Source organism: Kogia breviceps, chromosome 13 (assembly GCF_026419965.1).
Source record: "Kogia breviceps isolate mKogBre1 chromosome 13, mKogBre1 haplotype 1, whole genome shotgun sequence".
Taxonomy (NCBI): Eukaryota; Metazoa; Chordata; class Mammalia; order Artiodactyla; family Physeteridae; genus Kogia; species Kogia breviceps.
In genome coordinates this window covers 66,327,406-66,344,566 of record NC_081322.1, presented here as the reverse complement: position 1 = coordinate 66,344,566, position 17,161 = coordinate 66,327,406, and the positions used below count along the sequence as shown (strand labels likewise).

The window sequence follows — 17,161 nt, the reverse complement described above, 5'->3', positions numbered from 1 at the left end:
GAGAGCAGGCTCAGCGGCCATGGCTCACGGGCTCACCGGCATGTGGGATCTTCCCGGACCGGGGCACGAACCCGTGTCCCCTGCATCGGCAGGCGGATTCTCAACCACTGCGCCACCAGGGAAGCCCGGCAATTTGGATTTTTATCAAGAGGGATAAAGAGGAACAGTTGCAAAAGTGGGTGTGGAGGAATAACTGCAAAAAACAAGGATGGAGAGGCCACTGTGGGTGATGCTCAGTTCTTTAGGGCCCCTGGCAGCTCTGTCCCTCCATCCACAGGTAGGAGGTCTAGCAGGCCTAGGCAGGTAATTTAATATTTTCAAAGAGGCTCTAATTACTACCTTACAGCAGGGGAGGGTGGTCAGGTGAGGGTGGGAATGGAGAGCTTGAAGCATTCTGGAAAGTTTCTATTTCCCTTGGGCTCTTGTCTGTTCTCAGGGGAGACAATAGCACCATTCACAGCTCAAATGACAGGCCACATGGGCAACAGCTTGACCACACTTAATGCCAGGCCCTGTGCTGAACCAAGGGGCCACTCATATTAAGGCCTTGCCCGTGGAGCTCATGCAGCAAAGCCCCGGGGAACCTAAGTTACTGACGTGGTATGAGCAGTGCTTTGCTAACTCTATCACTTCGTATAGCACCTAAAGAGTTTCATTGTAAAGAGGTTTTACACTTAGTACCTAGCTTTTGTTTTCACTACCACACTGTAAGGCAACAACTTTTAGCCATTTCTTTTATGGATGAAAAGACTCCCCCATAGAACATTTAAGTGGCTTACTCAATATCACTCAGCTGGTTAATAACAAGACGGGAGACTGAATTTCCCAATTCTCATTCTCCAGTTATTTCTGGGAGACCACATGGTGGAAGAATTTGCAGCTAGGAATACCTCTGACCCCAACAAGCTCTCCTTTCATCGTGGTGCTTTTGTTGCCAAGGTTGGCTGACCTCCCCAAAGCAGGCTGGGAAAATCCAGTAACCTGAGCCCACCAGCCAGTTCTTAGGTGCCCACCAAAGATTTCTTCCAGTACTTCCCTTTTATCTTTGTCCCAGGAAAGTATAAACCTTTTAAGTTAACCCACCGCTCATCACAGAGTAAATTTCTGATTGGCATCTGTGGTTTACTCCTGGTTCTTTCTCTATCAGAAGGGAAATGCAGTGAGAAAAATCCCCACTGTGTCCCAGACAGTATAAAAATGTATTCATTATATGATAAAATATGGTTTCGATGCCAGGGACACCATCATCATTATCATCATCACCATCAATTGCTGTTAGAATGACAAGGAGAATGCAAATTCTCTATTTTCAGGGAGCTTTACATAAAGGGAGGAGACAGACTTACAAACAGACCATCTTTACAGTCTGTGATGTCTGTGGGATGAGGATGAGGTTCAAGGGGCCGTGGGCGTGGGAGCAGAGAGAAAAAGATGCTTCAGTCTTCCTGGGGGTGTGATGAAAAGAAGTTCCCTGAATACAGACCTCTCATGAGATCGAGTTCACATTTTGTGTGAGTGTGTGGGAAGAGGGGCATTTCAGAAGGAGGTTAATTATAGGTAAACAAATCCTACTTAATATTTTAGAAATATGCTTGAGGCTACAGGGTCACCCGCAGTTCTGTGGCCAGGATTGACCAGAGAATTAAGTAACTGAATAAGAATTTCAGTAGCAATTTTGACTTCATTTGTATCCCTGGGGAAGTGCTCTGCTCTGCTTTATAATTAAGATACTGCCAAACGCAATTTATTGAGTGCCCACTATGTGTCAGATATTCTGGGTACTAGGGTAATTTTGGTGAACAAAACAAGGAAATGAGGCTTATATTCTAGTGGTGTATATATATATATATATATATATATATATTTTTTTTTTTTTTTTTTTTTTTTTCAGTATGCGGGCCTCTCACTGTTGTGGCCCCTCCCGTTGTGGAGCACAGGCTCTGGGCACACAGGCTCAGCGGCCATGGCTCACGGGCCCAGCTGCTCCGTGGCATGTGGGATCTTCCCGGACTGGGGCACGAACCCGTGTCCCCTGTATCGGCAGGCGGACTCTCAACCACTGCGTCACCAGGGAAGCCCTAGTGGTGTATATTGAATAAGCTTCTCAAATGACATTGATTTCTGTTTTCCTTGAGCAATGGTTCCCAAACTCTGCTCATTAGAATCACTGGGGGACCTTTTAAAAAATTCCAAAGCTTAGTCCAACCTAGACCAAATGCAGGTAATTCTCATGTACAAGGAGGGTTGAAAACCATTGCCCTGGAAATTCCAATGTACTTCCTAGGGAGGCATACCATCCCTTTCCCGCCTCTCACCAAACTTCTGAAGGTCGTTTATATAATTCACAGATGAGAAAACCCAGACTCAAAGGCTCAGAGTGACATGTCCAAGGTAAAGGGCACATTTAGAGAGTCTCAGGGCCAGAACTTGAACCCGGGTATTCTGATTTTAAGTCTAGCATGTTTTTCACTGTGTTGAAAGAGTGAAAAAAAAACAGTGAGTATTGTTACTGCTGACTGCAAAGGTCCCAGGGGCTCCCCCCAGCGGAGTGAGGTGATTGTCTGCAAGCCTCCTCATCACTTGTCCTCACTCACTGAAGACTTTGGCACCTGGACTAGCCTTTATCCTAAAAAACATAAATGACCCAGAGATCCATTTGACGTAGAGCCTATCCTACAGGCCCTCTCCTACGACCTCCTCATTACGGTACATTTCTCTTGCACTCCGCCTCAGCCGTACCCCATTGCCATGTCCTGGACACCACCTCTATTACTAGTTCATAGGAGAACTTCTCCAAGGAGAAAATCGTATCCTTTTAGCGTGTAGGCTAGACTTCCATCACCCCAACTGTTTGCCATCTCATCAGCCTTGAGCCTGAGCCAATGTACTCACTCTCTCTTTTCTTTTGGCACCTCCTTCTTTCATTTTCCTTTATGTCTGCTTAAGAATCCTTGGGCTGTCATTTTCATCATTGTGAGGCAAAGATTTGTAACTCCCATGGCTACTTCTCCAAACACTCTTTCCCTTGAATACCAGCCTTCACCCCTGTCAATGTCTGGTACCATCTTCCCACACTTTTTGGTCTGAGTCCTAATTATCCTTTAGGTTTCAGTTTAATAACCCGGAGAGGTCCTACCCCTCAGCCTAACAGAGGGGTCCCCTTGTTACACCATTCCTTCCCAATCCTTACCATAAGTTCTAATTCTACACATATCTGTGTGATGCTTTATGTCTGTTTCCGCACCAGCCAAGGGCATGAGGCTTTCTGTTTTGATTATTGTGTGTCCCCAGTTATTGATATATCTTTTGGCACATAACAGGTACTTTGTAAGTGCATGAATAGACAAAACAAATAAATGAAAGAATGAGTGGACTGATTAACGTCCTCAGAGTCACAGAGGGTTATTTAGTGGCAGAACCACAACTTACCCATCTGATTATGGTTTGACCTTTGAGATGATTTTCAGTCGCAATTGACTTGCAGCTGAACTCTCAAGGCACCCATCTGCATGAGCCCTGTTGCACAGGACTCCACCAGCGGCAGACTTTGCCCAGTAGTGAATCCGAATGCCCCGCCGTTGGAGGCCGTATCTTTTACGAGACAGCATCAGGAAGTCATCCACGCATTATGGGGTTATGAACCCCAGAGGTCATCGTGCATCACGGGGCAGGGCTGAGAGCCACTGTGCTGGCTGCGGCTACTGTCAGCCCTGAGAGATGGCCTCTCCAGTTTGCCCCTGACCAGGCCAAAGGGATCTTGCTTATTATACAATTTCTCTAATTCAATTTTAAATAAGTCTTTTATTTATTTATTTATTATTTATTTATTTATTTTTTGCGGTACGCGGGCCTCTCACTGTTGTGGCCTCTCCCGTTGCGGAGCACAGGCTCCGGACGCGCAGGCTCAGCGGCCATGGCTCACGGGCCCAGTCGCTCCTCGGCACGTGGGATCCTCCCGGACCGGGGCACGAACCCGCGTCCCCTGCATCGGCAGGTGGACTCTCAACCACTGCGCCACCAGGGAAGCCCTAAAGAAGTCTTTTAAATGTGAATTTAAAACTTTCTCCACACAGGATGTTTGTCTTCATAAAAAGACCTTTTACGTTCTGAACATGCGCCACTTCTCCCTAAAAATGTCACCTTCTGGCAGGGCTTCTCCAGGTTTTAGACACATGAGCTATTATAAGAACTATTTTTTCCCATGGGAGATTATTCCAGATCCCTCAGGAATCTCAAACTTTTATTGCTTCTTTTAATATGGATGTAGGTACCGATTGATAAGACAGAACTAGGGACCTGGGGAATGGAATCAGACAGCTGCTTCCTTAATTCGTTAATTTATTAAGGACAAACAGGAGGCTGGCTGTGACAATAGGTTTATGGAGAGTAAGATACACGTGCGGAAGGTTTAAGGCGTGGCCATCCAAGGTGAACTACGGAACAAAGGCACCCTTTGTTCTCCGCTTCGCTTCGTATCATCACCAGAGACAGGGCATGGCATGTGCTACTGATACTCGTCAGCCATCCAGATGGAACACATGGTCGGGTGACCTTCTATAACTACTGTGTTTACATAGCCTATGTAAACTTGGCTTCCAACCTCAAACTAACGTTGATGCTTGAACTTTACCCCAGGTATATCATTAAGTTGGGTGTCCGTAGTATTAAAAAATTCCACACGTTGATTCTGATACTTGGCCAGAATTAACTGCTTGCCTTCTTTACTGAAATCTCTGAGTAGGAGTCTTTTGATGATTTAGATGACTGGTGTTATGTGTTTATTTACTGTAAGAATCATCCAGCCCCTGTGTGTTTCACACACACATGAAAAAGAAATTTGTTGAAGAATAACATATGGGTGGCTCTGTGTCGTGATCTGATGCCACATGCTGGCCTAGCGTACAACCCATAACCCTAAACACTCTTTTTTTTCTTTTCTTTTTTGTGGTTCACGGACCTCTCACTGCTGTGGCCTCTCCCATTGAGGAGCACAGGCTCCGGACGCTCAGGCTCAGCGGCCATGGCTCACGGGCCCAGCCGCTCCGCGGCATGTGGGATCTTCCCGGACCGGGGCACGAACCCGTGTCCCCTGCATCGGCAGGCGGGCTCTCAACCACTGAGCCACCAGGGAAGCCCGTAAACACTCTTAACTAACGGTTCAAGCCCCACGGAAGCTCTGCAGTGTTAGAAGTGGGCCTGCCAGGCAGCACAGTAACCAAGGGTCTTCTCTGAGGATGGAGCCAACTGAGCCCCCCATCTCCCACATGTTCCTACTTATCCTCTGCCTACTTTTCCCCTCCTCCTTCCCCATCTAACTAGAGTATCTTTTGGCTATACTAAGGAGTTTTGGTGGGAAGGAATTATTCATCTGAAGCTCTTTCTTAGGAGGCCTCTTTTCCTTTGATAGGGAATCCTGAGAATCCCAGTGGGGAAAGCACTAGCCCCGTCTGGGCTGTTAGTCTTTATTGAACCATGAATTCCCCTGGACTGGGGCCTAGTGTTGAAATCCCTCGCTCTTTACATAAATAAACAAATAAATACAATCTTTTGGCTGGTACCTAATAAAAATTCATACAGGCAAATCAAGATTAGCATATCTCCTGGAAACTCCCAGCTTTCAAACTTCAAGAAGATAGTCATAGGGTATCCGACCCAATTAATGTGCCCCCATAAAATCCCCTTTTAACCTAACAAATAACAAACAGGCTCTTTTGCTTTTCTCCAGACCCTTTCATTGAGGTTTAGGGGCTAAGGGTGAGATTAGTGATGAAAAATATTACTAATCTGAAAACTCTTTTTCTTGGGAGGAAAATGCCATGATGTATCAAAATGTCCTAAATAATTGTTTAAACAAAACAAAACAGGGAATTCCCTGTTGGTGCAATGGTTAGGACTCTGCGCTCTCACTGAGGGCAGGGGTTCAGTCCCTGGTTGGGGAACTAAGATCCCACAAGCTGTGTGGCACAGCCCAAAGCAAAACAAAACAGGCTGAAAATGTCCCTTCAGCAAAGATATTTGCCCCCCTTGGCTCCTGTGCTTATATCGAAAGGATGAGGGTAAAAAAGGTAAGTATCACACCCCTGCTCTAGCCATATGGTTTTAGTTTTATTTGGATCAGTTTGGACAAGAAATTTCCCAAAGCAGAGACTGAATAGCCTCTCAGCTTTCAAGTAATGCCAAACCAGGATATGTCCCCAGCTATCTTGGTCCCAAGGCCAAAATCATGAAATGAAAAATCCCCAGCAGGTAGAATTTATTTCTAGTGGCATACATTTTATATTTAGAGTTTGGAAACTCTCATCTAACGTGACAGAGATACAGGTTAAGCTCTTTGGAGCCCTTTTATTTTTCTTCAAAAGCTCTTAATGCAGTGGTTTTCAACTGGGTGTGACTTTGTTTCCCCCAGGGGGCATTGGACAGTCTGGAGACATTTTCTGTTGTCACGAAATGAAGATGGGGGTTGATGGGGAGAAGGTTCTCTCTAGTTAGGGGAGAATAGATGCTGCGAAAATCCTACAGTGCTCAGGACAACCCTTCACAATAAAACATTATCTCGTCTAAATGCCAGTGGTGTACCAAAGTTGAGAAACTCTAGCATAATGGGTACCCTTAGCCAACTATGGAAGTTACTGTGTCATGGATGTACTCACCAGGGAGACGGTGAATAATAATAGCTATTATTTATTGAGTGTTCCCTGTGTTTATTTTTTTAAAACATATTTATTTATTTGGCTGCTCTGGGTCTTAGTTTTGTCACTCAGGATCTTTTAGTTGTGGCATGTGGGATCTTTAGTTGTGGCACGAGAATTCTTAGTTGTGGCATGTGGGATCTAGTTCCCTGACCAGGGATAGAACCTGGGTCCCCTGCACTGGGAGCTCAGAGTCTTAGCCACTGGACCACCAGGGAAGTCCCTTCCCTGTGTTTTAGACACTTAATGCACATTAGTTTTTTAAAATTAATAGACTTTATTTTTTATTTTTTACTTTTTTATTTTTATTTTTTGCGGTACGCAGGCCTCTCACTGTTGTGGCCTCTCCCATTGCGGAGCACAGGCTCCGGACGCGCAGGCTCAGCGGCCATGGCTCACGGGCCTAGCCGCTCCGCGGCATGTGGGATCTTTCCGGACCGGGGCACGAACTTGTGTCCCCTGCATCGGCAGGCGGGCTCTCAACCACTGTGCCACCAGGGAAGCCCTAGACTTTATTTTTTAGACCAGTTTTAGGTTTACAGAGAAATTGAAATGAAATTACAGAGTTCTCATATGCTCTCTCACCTGCTCCTTCATTTCCCCTATTAGTAACATCTTGCACTAGTGTGGTATATTTTTTACAACTGATGAGCCCATATTGATACATTATTATTAACTAAAATCCAGAGTTTACATTAGGGTTCACTCTTTGTGTTGTACAATCTATGGGTTTTGACAAATGTATAATGACATGTATCCACCATTATGGTATCATCTTTCATCACGATCCAAAAAGCAGGAGAACAAAAGGGCAGCCAACTAAAAATGATGGAACTCAAACCTAGAGAGAGCCAGTGTTGTTGATTTTGCCACCAGCCTGGTTCCTTGTCTTCAGTCTCCTGTGATGTGACATAATTTAAAGTATGTTTTTTATTGAAAAGTGTCTCACTTGCAACTTTTTCCAGGGTCAGCACTGATCTTTATAGTGTCCTTTTCACTCATTTAATTGCAAATATAGTAGCCTGGTTGCAAAAGTCCAGCCCTGTTAGAATATCTAACAGGCAGTTAGGACTGCTCAGCGTTTACAATATGTGGATCATTATATGAGTTCGCTAAGAATACAAATGACTTTATACTGAACCGAGTGTTTTACAGGTCACAATTTGTCTATGACAGGGGCAGGTTAAATCCATCACACATAACAATAGAATGATGAGCACATTAACAGGTGGAACAATATTGTCAAGTAGAAGGATTTTAAAACGTGATAGAACACAACACAGTCCTTTTTTCAAGAAGCCTACTTTCTAACTGGGGATAACATTCACTCACACTAAATAAGAAATTGAAGGAGGCATTGGGCATATAACTGCTAAGGTGGTACATTGAAGGGTGATCATAAAGTTAGATGAGATTAATGAACTAAGTCCTTCACCAAGAAGTCCTTTTTTGGATGTGAGGGTGATCTGGCTGCGACATCTGTCACCCCATCGATTGCCAGGCTTGATTTGGCTGATCTCGTTGGCTAGGCGGGTGTCCCCTTCTTCCCTCACCATGTGCGTCCCTCCCAAAAGCTGCGTGTTCCTTTCAAGATGATGACCTTCCCCATAGGGGAGGACTGTTCTTCGGTCAAGGGTATAAGAGTAGCTGCGATCCCCTGCTAGAACCTCCAAACAAGCTCTCAAGAAGTACATTTTTCTTTGCTTTTTAATATTTATTTATTTATTTATCGTTGGCTGTGTTGGGTCTTCGTTGCTGTGCGCGGGCTTTCTCTAGTTGCGGCAAGGGGGGGATCCTCTTCATTGCGGTGCGCAGGCTTCTCATTATGGTGGCTTCTCTTTGTTGCAGAGCACAGGCTCTAGGCATGCGGGCTTCAGTAGTTGTGGCATGCAGGCTCAGTAGTTGTGGCACACGGGCTTTGTTGCTCCGTTTCAAGTGGGATCTTCCTGGACCAGGGCTTGAACCCATGTCCCCTGCATTGACAGGTGGGTTCTTAGTTACTGTGCCACCAGGGAAGTCCCCAAGAAGTACATTTTTCAATTGAACTGATAGACAAGACTGCTTTTGAATATAGTCCAATTTAATTTCAAAGACTTTGATTAAGAGAGAGTTAAAAATGATGGCGAATCTTGCAGGCTGACAAAAAAGGAAGCCACTGTACTTGCTGGACTAATTCGTTAGGATGCCCTCAGGGCCTGCCCAAGAAGAATCTCTAAATAGGAAATGAATTTAAATGAAAAGAATGGCCACCAAAGAAGAAGAGCTTAAGGGGCAAGAGAGAGGCAATTTGGCTCCAGAATTCTGTTGTTTCCCTAACATATTTCCTGCCTGTCCTCCTGCCAATCGACCTGTTTTGTAGCATAAAAGTGCTTCCCCAGCACCAATGAGCAGCCAAGATGCCCAAAAGCCATCAATCCTCACTTCCATTCATTGCCTAAGTCTGCTTATTTTTCTGTTTGACTTGATGGGAGGGGAGTTTTTTTGTGAAGAACACCGTGGTGAGAGATTGTGGCAGAAGGAAGCTCCAGAGGGACTTGCTCTACAGATCATTACCTGGTCTGGGTGAATCAGCTGCAACCAGCTAACAGTCATGTGGCCAAATGGGGCATTTCAGACCCTTCCCCTTCATTTCGATTCAATGAGCATTCGCCCAGTGTCTGTAAAAAGGGGCCACTCTAATCTGGAGGTTAAGCTGGGCTCAGGGGGTTGCTGAAGTGAATACAGCATGCTCACAGGCACTGGCGGGGTTCACGGTGGTGTCTATAATATACATGACATGGAAACTATGAGAACACAGCCCAGTTTCCAACGCTTTCAAGCCTTGACACCCTTGGAGGGTCAGGGATGATTTCTTAGTGGGCAGTAAGCGTAGAATGCCCACAAGGAACACTCTTTGAGAATAAAAACAACTGAGCTTTATGTATAGGAAAATAAAATAGGAACAGACAATTTTCTGTTGCTAAAAAGAATAAGATTATTGGAGTGGAGGGAGATTTTTAAAGACGTTGGAGAATTTGTGGATACATGGCTTAACTGATGAAAGCAATAATTAACCCTCAAATGATTGGTTCATAGCTCTTGCAAGACCAGCTATAGTCATGTTATGTTTGAAGTTAGGAGTTTTAAAGGTGGTAGATGCCAAGGAAGAGGCAAAGGACCTAGATAACCTATTAGGTAAGTAATGCCCCCAGGTAAACATAGTGTTGTTAGTATTATAAAAATAATATTTAAAAAACACATGTCGATGTGCTGGGTTTTATTTTAATAGGTGGAAATTCCATAGGCTTGTGTTTCTATAAAAGCAATAGACTTTGGAAATGGTGCTTGAAGGCATGAAGCAGGAGAGGAAGACAGAAAGGGACCCCAGCCAAAGGAGGGGTGACAGATGGAAGTCCCTGTGGTTGGGTTTCCTCAAAGCCACCCTCAGCCCCCTTCTCCCATCCCTCTTCACATTATGGCAGCTGAACAGCCGCAGAATTTCTTTCTCACACTCTCTTGGAACTCAGGGTGGCCATCGGGACCATTTCTGGTGAAGAAAGCATTGAGTAGATTTGTGGAGGGACTTTTGGGAAAGATATTTTGTTTTCTGGTTCACAGGAAAGAAACTTTCCCTTGTCCCCCATACCTGCTTGAGATGCTGAGTTGAGGACAAAATCTTACAACCAAGAAGCAAAACCACAAGGACAAAGACAACACCTTGAAGCTGGCTGAGCAGAAAGATGCATCGCTTGGGAACCTAACAGTTATTGAGACACTTAGTGAACCCTGGAAGTACCTGTCTCCAGGCTTCTTATAAACAATACAACTGAAATCATGGGTGTTTCTGTATGTGCCGTTACAAGCATTCTTAATTTCTATAGAAGAATTAAGAAAGGTACCTGGTACCTTTACAAAACAAAATTTTCTCACCTCGACCCTGCCCCTAAACACAGACTTTCTCTTTTACCACTTGAATTAAGGTAGATAGATGGAAGTTATAGGAAAGATACTTAAATATACATTAATGTTTTATAGAAGGAGAATAATAACGAATGTTTATTTCTAATTTGTAAATGCACAGACATTATTAAAGAAAAGAATTGAGGAAAATTTAATTGTAAGATAAACAGATCACTGAGGAAAGTTACAGCATCGCCATCTATGATGTCTTGAGTAATTGCTGTCTTGTTTAAGAATTGAGGATTGAATTATCTTTTCTTTTGAGAGCCACTTGCACTATAAGACTAGTAGCATATGAGGAAATGGGAAGGTCGATTCTTGGGGTCCTATATTTTGCCTTGTCTTTCTGTCTGAGGTGAGCCCCAAGCACTGGTGTTGCCTGTTTTCCTCTTCCTTTCCCGTCAACCTTCCTCTACTTTGACCTCCTTCTTTTCCACTGAATCTTTTCACTTGACAGTGTTTAATGAGCCTCCCTCCCCGCCCCTCACAGGGGTCTCTTATCCGCCTTTGATTTGTTATTCCCTTGCTGGTACTCTTCTGCTCTCTTGCCTGGTTTTACTCACACTTTCTCTCCTGTCCTTTATTTTTACCCTTCACATTTTTTTGGGTCCTCTCTCCTGCCCTTTCCTCCCTCCCCATCCGTATACTTTCCTTCTTCCCTCCTCTTTGAAGGGAAATGAGAAGTAATAAACTGTAAAATTACACTTTGGGAAGACACCCATGAGTTATCAAGCAGATCACCAAGCTGAAATGGATGTTCCAAACACGATGATGAAATGATGAAATTCTTACATTATCTAATTTTCTTAAACCGACACGATTTAACCTTCTTCTACTTTAACATCTTGCTTGGTTACAAAAAGAGAGAGTCTTTCACTTCTGCTTCACGAGTATCTTCTCTTCAGCTCCTTGCTTTCCCTTTTCTAAGCCCATTCTTCTTTGGAGAGATCATTTTGATGATGACAGTGGTAGAGGACAGAATCCACATTAGAACACCAATGAGCGGGGCTGACACCTCAGAAAAATTCAATCTGAATCTCGAGGTAGGGCTTAGAGATGGGTATTTTAAAAACTCCCTAAGTGGTTTTAATGTGTCTCCAGGGGTGAGAACTAATATTGCAGAACAAGCATTCTCACTATAGTACTACCTGTTAAAAAACTGTGTAAGTTAAAGTTGGGCTGGGGATAGAAGAAAACCCCTCTTTGCGTTGAGAGTGGTAAAAAAGAAAAAAAGCAGAAAAAAAAAAACCCTCCCCATAAGGGTATCAGGATTTCCCAAAAGGGTAAGAGGAGGCTGAGATGAGAGTGCGTGTGTGCTACCCACGTTCAGGGGTATGCCCGAAGCTAAAATTGTTTCCAAAAACCCCCGCAGAACCACAGACAGAGATGAGCTTGTCATACTTATATTTAGAAACAAAGCAATAAATACATGAAGGAATTCCATCAGATGTGATAAAATTAAAATAAAAAGCTTCTCTCAACCTTAGAAAGAAAAATAAAGTTTTATACTCTAGTCATCTTGGTGAAAACTGCCCGGAGAAAATCCTTTTTTTTTTTCCTTAAACTCAGTGGGTGTAAGCATAACAATTTCTAGGGTGGGTAATTTTGCAAGAAGTTTTCCCAGGTAGTTTTAGTGAAAATTTTAGGAAGTTTTTTGGTTCCATTTAATGATTCAAGTTTAAAGTCTTGAGACGTGTGTGTGTGTGTGTGTGTGTGTGTGTGTGTGTGTGTGTATGAGAGAGAGAGAGGATTACAGAACGGATCAGACGCACTGTTGGTGGACATTCATATTAATTAGAACATAATCTCTGGGAGGCAATTCGGCAATACAATTTTTTTAAAAACTTCGAATTTTGCATTCCACTTCCAGAAATTTTTCTGAGGAAATCATCACAGAACGGTGCAAAGTTATAACAATTTATAGTAGCAAAAAATTGAACACAGTATAGATGCAACAAAATAATTAATTATAACACAAATATGCCTATAATTCCATGTACAATGGAATATAATATAATATATATGGAATATAATTCCATGTATGATGGAATATTATATGCATTCATCAAAAATAATATTGCAGAAGAATTTTCAGTGATGTGAAAAAAGCTACATATATTATTTATGAACTATATCAGGTTACATAATTACATGTACAATATTACCTCATTTGTGTTAAAAATATGAATTTATCATTAGAAAAAGGACCAAATGAGTAGAACATCAAAAAGTTTACAGTAGTTATTCACTAGAAAGCAAAATCTTTGAAAATAGGAAATAATTAGCTGCATTTGGATATATAGTAAGTTATTAAAGTATATATTGTTGAATTTTATTAAATTGTGTGGTAGAATTATGGGTGATTTTGATTTTCTTCTTATGCCTATTTTCTAAGTTTTCTCATCTAATAAATATTATTTAAAAATGAGAAAACATATCAAAATATATGCTATAGAAAGTTTATGTATATGGACAAATGATGCAATAAATATACAAAAGGACTTCAATTTTTCAGTGGTAAAATAATAGAATAATGGACACATTTTAGTCTTTATCCTTATACATGTGCGTATACACACATACACATACAACTTGAAAATCATACTTTTTAATTGAAGTATAGTTGATTTACAATATTGTGTTAGTTTCAGGTATACAGCAGAGTGATTCAGTTATACAAATATATATGTATATATATTTACACACATATATATACTTTTTCAGATTCTTTTCCATTGTAGGTTATTACAATATACTGAATGTAGTTCCCTGTGCTCTACAGTAGGTCCTTGTTATTTATCTATTTTATATAGATCACCACACTTCTGATGATGTAATTGTTTTCATAGAGAACACAGAAGAATCTATAGAATTTATTAAAATAGAAAATTTACACATAAAAGTCAATAGTATTTTTATATAAGAGCAAACAAGTTAGAAAAAGTAACCAAATTTAAAAAAAAGTCAGTAGTCATAAAAGCAATAAAAACCATAAGGTATATGGAAATACCATTTTCAAGAGAGGAGCACAAATGCAATGGAGAATGCTGTAACATTTTAATTATTGAATCCAAGTGGTCTTGCTTCAGACTATGCGGCTCCCTTGAATTCATGGGAAAAAAAAATATTCCTCGCTATTCTTTACTACATCCCTAAAACAAATTCAGAGATATTAATTATTTAAATATGGGAAAAAAAGCTTAAAGATGTTTAGGTGAAAATATAGGATAACATTTGTATGACCTCTGGAAAGGAAAAGATTTTTCAGTTAAGATTTTTGCTTACAAAGGGAAAAAAATTAAATTTGCCAACATTAAAACTGACTTTCTCTTTGTGAAAATCCAGCCAAAAATTTGGAGAAGGTATTTGCAACATATGTGTCTAATGAAAAAATAGTAATAAGAATATAAAAAGGCAACCTACAAATTAATAAGAAAATGACAAACAGAACAACAGAAAAACATTGGGGAAATGAGCAAAACATGTGAGCAGACTTGTCACAGAAGAGCAAACTCAAATGATTAGTAAGTATATGAAAAGAATTTCAAATTCATTAGTAATTGGGGAAATTAATACCAAATTCAGAATGAGCTATCATTTCAGACCTACCAGACTGGCAAAAATCAAAAGTTCTTTTAATGACAGGAAGCATTGGTGAGAATGTGGAATAATGGAACATCTAAAATACTATAAGTATAAATGTAAAACTTCTTTTTCAAAATATTAAAAAAATACTTGGCATCGTCGTGTAAGACTGAACATTCACATAGCCTTTAACCTGCCAGTTATACTCCTCTGTATACATATATGGCACATGTGTACCAGGAGATTTAGACAATAATGTTATTATTATAATTTTTATAACAGCAAAATCCAGAAACAACACATGCAGATAAAGGAGAGATTGGATAAATAAATGGGGTATATTCTTACAGCTGAATACTATGTGGCAGTGAAAATGAGGAACTGCACACCATTCTTATCAGCATAGAGCATTTTGAATGAAGAGAGCTAGTTACAAAAGACATTTTATGAATTTCAAACCCAAGCAAAATAAAGCAATACATTGTTTGGGGATAAATTCCTATGTGGTAAAACTGGGAAGAAAAACAAAAGAATCGTAAACCCATAACAAAAAACCAAAGTGCTTTTCTCATGAAGCCTACTTTCTAACTGGAGAGATGGCTCGATCCCATGAACGAAATCATCAGTCTCTGGAATGATGGAGAAAAATAAGACTGGGGAAGGGTACAAAGGACTTCAAAAGTGTTGCTAATGTCTGATTTTTTAAGCCCAGAGGTGGGTATACAATTACCCATTTTATTTTTGTTCTTTAGAACTTATACATATGTTGTAAATATGCTTTTTTGTATTAAATGTTTATTTAGAGTCTTTTGTTAAAGAATACAAACATTGAAAATAAGAGAAAAAAAATTACATATTCCTCTTAGTATAGCATTTCTCTTTTGAGATAGATAAGCCACATTTTAAAATTTGGCCATGTGACATTTCTGAACATCAGTTTTCTTGTTTGTCAAATGGGAATAATACTTAACTCATAATGTTTTGTTAGAATTAAATGAGATATTCTTTTTAAGCCCAGCTCATAGACTGCCATATAATAAGTTTGCAATACGTGTGGTTTTATTTATTTATTTAATTCATTGTTAAAATATATTACAAGTTCTGGGACTTCCCTGGTGGTGCAGTGGTTAAGAATCTGCCTGCTAATGCAGGGGACACGGGTTCGAGCCCTAGTCTGGGAAGATCCCACATGCCGCGGAGCAACTAAGCCCGTGTGCCACAAATACTGAGCCTCCCCTCTAGAGCCTGTGAGCCACAACTACTGAGCTGGTGTGCTAGAACTACTGAAGCCCACGTGCCTATAGCCCATGCTCCGCAACAAAGGAAGCCATTGAAATGAGAAGGCCATGCACCACAACAAAGAGTAGCCCCTGCTCGCCACAACTAGAGACAGCCCTTGTGCAGCAGCAAAGGCCCGATGCAGCCAAAAATAAAATACACAAATAAAATATATTACAAGTTCTTTAAAAATGGAACAAAGTTCTTAAAAATAAACAGAAATAGAAATTACAATCTTTTGAAATGCAATATACTGAGGTTATATTAAATTAGTGCTGTGTTATTTATAATATTGTGCCCAAATTTGAGGAATATGTTTTATCCAAATAACTCAAAATAGTTGCTGCACATCATCTAAACTTTCTCACAGCCTATTTAGTAAGGGACATTTATTTACATGGCACTTACATTTTGTCCAGTATCTGAGTGACTATTGGTCACTGACTACTTCTTAGTGACTATGGGTCTTCAGAGAGCTGGCGTTGAAGATCATTCATATTAATGTTCACTTCTCATCAAAAGAAGATAAAGTAGAAAAGTGAGGTGAAGTTCAAAGAGGAGACTGAAGGCGACAGGTCTGATCAGACTCCCCTGACAAGTGCCGCTTTAAATTACACAAGGATTTAGAGGCAGGCTGAGACCTGGCTCCTGCAGGGTTAGGCTTTTCTTAGTAGCTCTCCATCTGAATGACATCATTTGATAAAGTATTTTTTACAGCCCCAGAGAGGTGGGCTTGGCGTTGCTTCCATCCCCAAAAGTCAAACATTTAAACAACAACAAAAAAGTTAAGCTGCTAAAATTTCTGAACCAAAAGAAGACAGAATTTCCTCCAATCACGAGGAACCAAGACAAATGTCACATTTCCTGGCTGCCCACTCAACTTCCCACACCCCTCCCCCAGCTCCCATTTAGCAACAGAGAAAGAAATCACAGTAGTGAATTAATAATTCTGTGAGACAGACTTTCCTTCCCCCAGTGTGATTCAGCCCTGCAGCCCGAGGAGGGGTAGGTAGCGAGTTCTTTAACTCTGTGCGCTCTGGACCAGCTTTCAGTATTAGACATCTGGAGTTTTTGAAAATTAACACTGGAACAAAAGTGACTATCATACTCCGTGTCCCCTTTACCCGCCCTCAGTCAAAATTTTATTTAAGTTTCTTTAAGGTCGCTTAAAGAGAAGAAAAAAAGAAAAAGAAAGAAAGAAAGAAAAGAATGGGAAACACTATCTAGAAATGTAGAAATCAAACCATCACTGAAAGCATGTTGTAGCAATTACCACCACCTGTGATTGATTTTGCTACTAACTAAAGGAAAAAGGTGTTTTACCATAGATGACACTCCTTCGACTCTGTAATCAGCCTCTTTCCTCTGTCTTTCCAGCATATCTATTTAATCATGCTTGTCTGCAGCAAGGTGATGCAATCGTTTCAATGTAATTGCCTTATCTAGGCCTGGAATGAGAAACCTCCTGTGATTGAGGAGCTGGCAGTGTGGCCCCCTTGGACATCAGAAGAGCAGCGAGAGTTTTTTCACCGTGGCCTCGCGGGGGTGTCTGTGACACCTGAACCTTCTGGGAAGTGCCCCCCAAGAATTCACAGACTAGACGGGAACTCCAGGGTACTGGGCTGACTTTCCTGTCCTATACATTTCTAAGATAAGAGTCTAATAATAAA

The 17,161-nt window shown here is 41.2% G+C and overlaps 1 long non-coding RNA gene across 2 annotated transcripts in view; it reads left to right on the top strand.

Moving 5' to 3' along the window:
- LOC136792377 (uncharacterized) overlaps positions 1-17,161 on the top strand; it is an 86,152-nt gene extending 68,991 nt beyond the window's left edge. For both annotated transcript variants that reach the window (XR_010836067.1, XR_010836068.1), the window contains exon 4: positions 16,938-17,161. This is a non-coding gene — a long non-coding RNA (uncharacterized lncRNA). The remainder of the gene's footprint in view (positions 1-16,937) is intronic.